We start from the raw sequence: 8,220 nt of genomic DNA, 5'->3' as shown, positions 1-8,220 counted from the left end.
TATATATACACATACATACATACATATATGTGTGTATATATATGCAGAGACAGAGAAAGACAGGCCAAAAGACATAAAGACAGAGACAGAGGAAAACAAAAACAGAAAGGCAGAGAGGCAAAGACAGAGAATGAAAGGGGAACAGAGACAGGAGAAAAAGAGAGAACTTAAAAAAAAAAAAAAAGTGTGACAGAAAGTCAGTTAGATCCTATTTTTTGATCAATTGCCTCAAATTCAGGAAGCTATAGAATTAGCAATTCCACTCTGAAATTGTTCTGTTTAGAAGGAATTTTCTGTTCTTTTGTCCAAAAAGGAAGAAAAAAAATACAAATACGAATATCCTTTCAAAAAACCTCAATATTCATTCTTTCCTACATTGTCTACTACTTTTCCATTCCCCACAATTTTAATTCTCAAGTAACAGGAAAGACTCTAGGCCTATTTGAGTATTAGAGGGCTCTTTGTACCTTTTGAATTTCAAGTTTTAACAAATTTGAAAATCAATGGAGAGAGGAGTCAATTTTAAATTAATGGTATTCTGCCCAGTTTACACCAGAAAACTGACTCCTTAGTTGAATTTCATTACCCATACTGGTGGGTTTCATGAGAACAGTTATTCTTACTGAAATTGCATGGTAAAGAGTGAATCATTATAGAAAAGGAAGGAGAGGATTTTCCCAACAAAGAGATAAAAATATGTGATAAAGAAAAACTGAAGGCAATTGGATGCATTGGATAGATAACCAGCCCTGGAGTGAGGAGGACCTGAGTTCAAATCAAGTCTTAGACATGTAACATTGTGTGACCCTAAGTAAGTCACTTAACTCCAATTGCCTGGTAGAAGAAAATGACATATTGAAGCACAAAAATCTGAACACAGTTTATTAGCAATGTTATCAATTACTAATAAAAAAGACATAAATATCCTGAGAAATCAAAGCTGCATTAGAAACAACAGCTTTTTTGTTGTATTTGATTATACAAGGTGCAAAGCATAGTTCAGTGGTACAAATTATACTAAGAATATGATTGGCTAACCGTATAATGGAGGGTGAGCTTACATTTGGCTTGACTACAAGAAGGAATTTCCAGAGCCATGTCAACAAAGGGGGAAAAAAGCACAGAATTATCTAGTATTCTCTAGAAAACCTCAGAATTGACAAACATGACCAAATTAACTCATATTCCCTTTCTTTTTTCTCCCCCCCAAAATCTTACAGATTTTCAGTCTTTGTGGCTCAATTGTAGTCGATAAAAATAAGAAAGTTATACTCTTACAAACTTTACCCCTGAGGCTTTTGTAATCATTAAGTTTGATCCACAAATAGTGATACAATGATTAAATAACCATTTTAATTGCTAATTAATAAATAACATAAGACAAATCAGAGTATCAGTTTTCAATTTCATAGCACTTACAATGTTCCAAGCACTGAACTAAGTGCTTTATGATCATCACATTTATTTTTCACGATAATCCTCTGCGGTAGATGCCACTATGATGCCATTTTACAACTGAGAAAATACAGGTTAAGTGACTTGCCCAAGATCACAAATAGCAGGTATATCTGAAGCCATATTTGAATACTGATCTTCAGAATTCCAGATGCAGTCCTCTATTCATTGTGCTACATAGCTGCCAAAATAACGATCTGTCAGTATTTCTATTACAAAAAGTGACCAAGACAAAATGTCTTTGTCTCTAATATTTATTCTAATATTGTAATTTAGTTGTCAAGATGTTGCTTCTTTCTACCTAGTTTTATTTATACCAACTAAATGAAATAGCTATCTTTTGGTTATTAATTATATATTGCTGTTTGAAGCTTTTTGTCTTGATACTCCAAGTTATGAAATTGAATATTGTTATGGGTTATATGCACCATCTGTTCAGCACTGTGTTTAATTTGTCTACAGTAAATAAAAAGTTAATACATTTCTAGTATTATCCATACTACCTGCAGTGGCTCAAATTCCAATTCATACATTTTACTTTCTCATGTTAAATTCTTTTTCATATACTCCTTTAAAACATTTCCAGGGATTCCACACATTGGATTGAATCTTTCCTCTTAATGTTTTGATATTGCATAGATACCAAAGCAACAAATTCAGCTCTCTACATCTTAATTCCTTGATTTTATAATTTTTTTATATTTATCCTATTATCTTTTTTTAATCAAACATTTGATTGACAGTATACATTGAAATATTTTGTGTATACAGCTCATTTTTTCTAATATATGTTAGCTTATTTATTTCTCTCATTCATCTCTTTATTATTTCTGATAATATAAATTTTGTTTTCTCATAATTATGTTGTATCATATTATTTGCACTTATATACTAGCATTGAGGAAAAAGAAAACATTTTTGTGGAATTAAATTTTTTCCGGAAAAAAAATTCTTGAGTTTTTAAGTACTTCACAATTTTTAATATATGCTTCATCACATTCTCTTTATTATTTTCAATTATGTGATTATTTAAATTCCCATTGGCAACATTTGTCCAAAATATATATCTAAAATATAATGCATCTACAGCACATTTGAGTCAGGAAAATGGGAATCTGTCATTGTTTGTTTTTCTGTGATAATCATTTATTCAAATTAAATAAATTTGCAGCATAATTACAAATGGTTAACTAACCCAATATTTTGTACAACTACAGATAATAAAAATATTTTGAGGATGAACATATTGATAGTATCTTTGACATGATTACTTCTTATTCCATTCTTCTTTCTCTTTTCTTTCATGTGTAAACTTCTTCAGATATGGAGATATTATTTGATCTTTTCTTATTTTTCCATTGGTTTTTAGGCAATTTCTGATACTTCATGGTTAATTAAGGTCCAGAGCTCTCATGATATGAAACATGCAATCATTATACAGATTTTCTGGTAGCCTCTTTATGGCCTCTTTAACATCTTCATTTTCATAAAGCATATCATCACGCATTAACTTAAGTTTGTTGAATCCTGTAGCATTGTAATATCATTTTCAAAGATTCTCGAGCCATTAACTTGATGTTATAGTAGGTGTCCATGTTGCCATCTTAATTTCAAGGCTCTCATTTTTAAGATATTTTTAGCCCCATAATATACTATGAAGTTACAAAAGTTTATTAACCTAATTTGTCCTTTGACCTTTGGTTGTAAGGAACTTGCTAAAATATTTTGAATTCTCATGAAATAATAATCATTTTGGAATTAATCTCATTATCTTCATATTTTTCTTTGAATGACAATTTAGTTATTAAAAAATTCTATCATTCTAAATAGTAGTTCAACTTCTACTTACTATATATCACCCAAAGTTTGAGCTATTTAGTAAATAGTTTACCCTAGTAAACATTTTATATATTTCTGTGGGTATGGTTTCCCTGAATGTTTGCTGAATTTGATAACAATGAAGAAATTGAAAGAAGAAAAAAATTAAAGGAGCAAGGGATCTGCATTTAAAAACCAAAATACTTTCAACAGTACACCTCACTAGTGGCATCTAAACCTGGCTCGAATATGTCTTTAAATAGGCACTTCATCTTATGAAGTAGCTTCTATTTTTAGCAAATTTTTGCTCTAAGTGAGACATAACTCACCACCCTGTTATTCCAGTATATCAATCTTATTTCTGTCCTTTAGAGTTATTCAAAACTAATCTAATCATTTCAATATCACATCCTTATAAATATTTGAAGGTACTTATAAGATAACATTCTTGAATTCTCTATTCTAGGCTTAATTTTTCAATTCCCTTAAATGTTATTTAACTGTCATTATCTTATGACAATCCTAGTTTATTTTTCTAGCATAGGTAATATGGAAATATGTTTTGCATAACTTTACAAGTCTAAATGATATCCTAACACTTGCTTTCCTATGGAGTATAAGAGGGTTGAATATATGGGAAAGAATTTGGACCTTAATATTTTTTAAAATGGATGTTAATTATTACATATAGTTGTCAAATATATTTACATTTGACTTAGCTATTCTCAGTGACAAAATAATCCAAGATAATTCTAAAATGCTATCCACATCCAGAGAAATAACTATGGAGTCTGAAATGTATATTGAAAAATATTATTTTCACTTTTTTTTTTTGCATAGTTTGTACTTTTTGTTCTGATTCTTCTTTCATAATATGACTAACATGAAAATATATCTAATGTGATTGTACATGCAAATGTGTGTATATATATATATATATATATATATATATATATATATATATATACGTGTGTGTGTGTGTGTGTGTGTGTGTGTGTGTAAAGAAGTAACATGAAAATAGAAAATCAAGACAGTTTATATTCCCAAGGACTTTATATTCTAATTTTATTCTAATTATCAGAAATGAGCTACTCTCAAGTCATCCCAAAGCAAGAAAGCATATCTAACACGTATGAGAGATCTTTTCATATACAAAAATAGAAAGCTAACGTATCATCACTGCTAGAACTCTATATTCCCATAAATCAGCTGGAGTCAGGATCACTAAACGTCTTTATTGTTGATCTTTTACGATCAAGGTCAGGAGGTTAGTCCTAGTCCCCACACACACAACTTCCTTCCTCAAACACCCGGAGAGACTGAGTCAGCTTCCACATCTCAATTCCTCTTCCTCCTCCTACTCCTCCCACACACGTCACTTCCCCCTCTTTGTCCCACCAATCAAGTCAGCACAGAACAGCTGGGGAGGTTCAACCTTCAAACAAGTTAATAGGGAACTGTCCAATTGGCAATTAGTCTCACGTGCTTCATTATCCAAGTGCATTGCTCAGTTCTAGCCCTTTACACATCACCTCAACTTGGACTCAAATCTGCAAGCTGGCAGTGGCTCTCTTCTATTTCTATATCTACATTCATTAATAAAGTTCAGTTTGGCCACTTTTTAAAAAAAAAGTTAGAAAAAGTAATGGTGTGATGGTTCTGGGGATCATAAGTAAGAAAGTTAAATGTCAAATATAAGGAAGAGGGGGACTTAAATGCACCAAGCTTCTTATTCCCAAGGTCCTCAAAAAACTTAGAACTCAATCATTTTTTAACCTTCATTTTATCTTAATACTGGTCCCAAAGAGAAGAAATAGTTATTGGAAACAATATAGAATTAAGATTCTTTGAAGACATGCAAGAAGAATATTTTAGAGAAGCTCACATGAATGTTAAATTATGGGGGGAATGGAATTCTGGGGGTTGATAAATGGTGGAGAAAAGGCAGGAAGCTGCTTGAACTCTCCTAGTTCACTGGAAAACTGGGAAACTATATGAAACCAAGTCTTTGAACAGAGTTTGATGTAAAGAAATCACTCTCTAGCTCAAGCTAGCTTGGAAAAACTTCAAGAAATGACATTGTCACTGGGGTGAAAAGAGTGTTCACCCCAGATCATATAAACTCTGGTAAAGCTGGTGAGAGGGTCTTAATCACAGTAAATCAGCAACTAAGATCCTCAGCCCTACCTCAGTAGAGTAAATCAGTGGAGCAGCTTCCACTATCATCTCAGTACATAAAATCTAGGAAATTATCCTGTTTCCTGAAAAGAGCAGGCAAAACTACCCCCTACAAAAACAAGGGGACCCTGGGCTGAAAGCAAGGCTCAGAGCTGCATAGGAAGCTTCAGACAATCTCAATTTTACTCCAGGAGCAGAGCTCCATCTTAAAATTTAAAAAAAAAAAAAAAAAAAAAAAAAAAAAGAGATGGTGGAGAAGGCATATGCAAGTTTCTAAGCTCCTCTCATACCTCATGACCAATTATTAAATTCAGCCTCAAAAACAGCAATTGACTGGCAGAATTCACTAAGACTAGAGGTACAATTTACCAGCTAAAGATAATCTGGAAGTTCATCAGAAAAGGTTTATCCTGAGGGGCTGGAGCAGATCAGCACAAACGGGGAGTGGGAAAGAGTAGCAAACAGAGAGGACCTGGGGACAGGGTGGCCTCTGTGGTTAGAAAAAAAGTACAGAGACGACTCTGGCATAGGCTGATTGATCTGCCTTGGTTGTAAAGCAGTAGACCAGCAGAGAAATTAGAGCCAAAGGCAGAGGGTACTCTAAAAAGTGCCAGATCCTAACAGGACCTGGCTGTACCTACCCAAAATTAGAAGTGACTCAACACAGACCACAACACAGCTGTACAGCCCCATTGTGCAGTCAGGGGCTTTTCCTCGGGGCAATTACCAATCTGCATGGTGGGTGCACAGCCCAGGGCAATAGAACTTCTTCAATGCAACCAGACATAGATTAACTTTTCACACTGTATACCAAGATATGGTCAAACTAGAAAAATGATTTAATCATATAGGGTGGGAGTATCAGTAAATTACCTTAGCAAGGAAAAATGTACTTGTCAAATCTATGAATAAGGAAAGAGTTTATGATAAAACAAAAGTTAGAAAGATTCACAGGAAATAAATGTATAATATTTTTTGATTACAAAATTTTATTAAATCTACTACTACTATTACTTCTTTTACTACTACTACTACTACTAAATAATTAGAATGACAATTTGCTAAAGAAAATTAATGTATTTAGAATTAGAAGAAAAGTAGAAATTTTACATAATATCTCCTTGATAAATTCCTCAGTTCTCAAATATTCAAATAATTGAGTGAAATTTATACATACATATATATATATATATATGCATATATATCCATATATGTGTGTATGTACATATAAACATAGATACTATGTACATATACATTGTATTTTTTACTGGATAAAATGTCAAGAGATGTGAACAGACTTTTTAAAAGAAGAAATCAAGATGTCAAAAATCACATTAAAATGCTATAAATCATTATTGATCAAAGAAATTTAAATTAAAATTACACTGAACTATCATACTGTACCAATCAGATTGGTTAACATGAAAGAAAGGGAAGGTAATAAATTCTTCATGTGATGGATGTGGAAAAATTGGGACACCAATGGACTATTAGTGGAGCGGGTAACTGGCAATCATTCTGGAAAAGAATTTGCAATTATACCCAAAGGGTTATACAATTGCACATATCCTTTAAAATATAAATGACACTGCTAGGTATGTATTACAGAAAAATTATTTTAAAATGGAAAAATATGTACAGTTTGCATATATTTATATATAAAATATACAAAATATTTATAGCAGCTCTTTTTGTGGTAACAATAGAAAATTAATAACTATTTTCAAAATATATGGAAAATATTTTTAACACAAAAAATCTTATGTTTCAAATATTACTCTTTCCTTTTTCTCCCTCCTCTAGAAAGTAAATAATCCAATATATATGAAACATGTGCAATCTTTTATATGTATTTTCAAGTTTATCATGCTGCACAAAAATATAAGACAGAAACATGAGAAAGAAAACAAAAAGCAAGCAAAGAACAACAAAAAGGTGAAAATGCTATGTTGTGATCCACATTCAGTTCCCACAGTCCTCTTTCTGGACTCAGATGGCTCTCTCCATCACAAGTGTATTGGAAATGGACTAAATTACCTCTATGTTGAAAAGAACCACATCCATCAGAGTTAATCATCACACAATCTTGCTGTTATTGTGTACAATGTTCTTTGGGTTCTACTCACTTCACAGCATCAACTCATGGAAATCTTGCCAGGTTTTTCTGAAATCATCCTGCTTATCATTTCTTATAAAACAATATTATTCTGTATTATTTATTTACCATAACTTATTCAGTCATTACTCAAAATGATGGACATTCACTCAATTTCCAGGTCCTTGCCTCTACAAAAAGAACTCTACGAACATTTTCATACATGTGGATCCTTAAAAATAGAAAAATCAAGGGGATGATCATCAAATAGAAACACTTAAAGAAGCTGTATTATATAATTGTGGTGGATCACTTTTATGTTACAGAAAATGACTTGGACAGCTACACACCATAGTGGGTAAAGGGCTTCAAGACATGAAGATTTATCTTCTAGAGTTTACTTTCAATTTTATTAATCTTACTTTTTATTTTCAGGATTTGCAATCTGGTGATCATTTGGGGATTTTTTATTTATTCTTTTTCAAGTTTACTTTTTGTTGAATATCTAATTCATTCATCTATTTTTTGTTTCATTTTATTAATGTAAAATTTAGAGAAATAGTTTCCATTAAGTATTATTTTGGCTATGTCTCTCGTGATGGCCATATTTCTAAATTTAAATCAGGTTCTCCACAATTATTAGCTAGGTAAAACCAGGCAGGTCACAACCCTAT

At 31.9% G+C, this 8,220-nt stretch overlaps 1 pseudogene; it reads right to left on the bottom strand.

Moving 5' to 3' along the window:
- Positions 1 to 2,722: 2,722 nt before the first annotated feature.
- Positions 2,723 to 2,962, bottom strand: LOC141559619 (cytochrome b-c1 complex subunit 7 pseudogene; annotated as a pseudogene).
- Between the last annotated feature and the right edge of the window lie 5,258 nt (positions 2,963 to 8,220).

Source organism: Sminthopsis crassicaudata, chromosome 3, assembly GCF_048593235.1.
Source record: "Sminthopsis crassicaudata isolate SCR6 chromosome 3, ASM4859323v1, whole genome shotgun sequence".
Taxonomy (NCBI): domain Eukaryota; kingdom Metazoa; phylum Chordata; class Mammalia; order Dasyuromorphia; family Dasyuridae; genus Sminthopsis; species Sminthopsis crassicaudata.
Note: the sequence above shows the minus strand (reverse complement) of the source record. Positions and strands in the feature narration are given on the sequence as shown.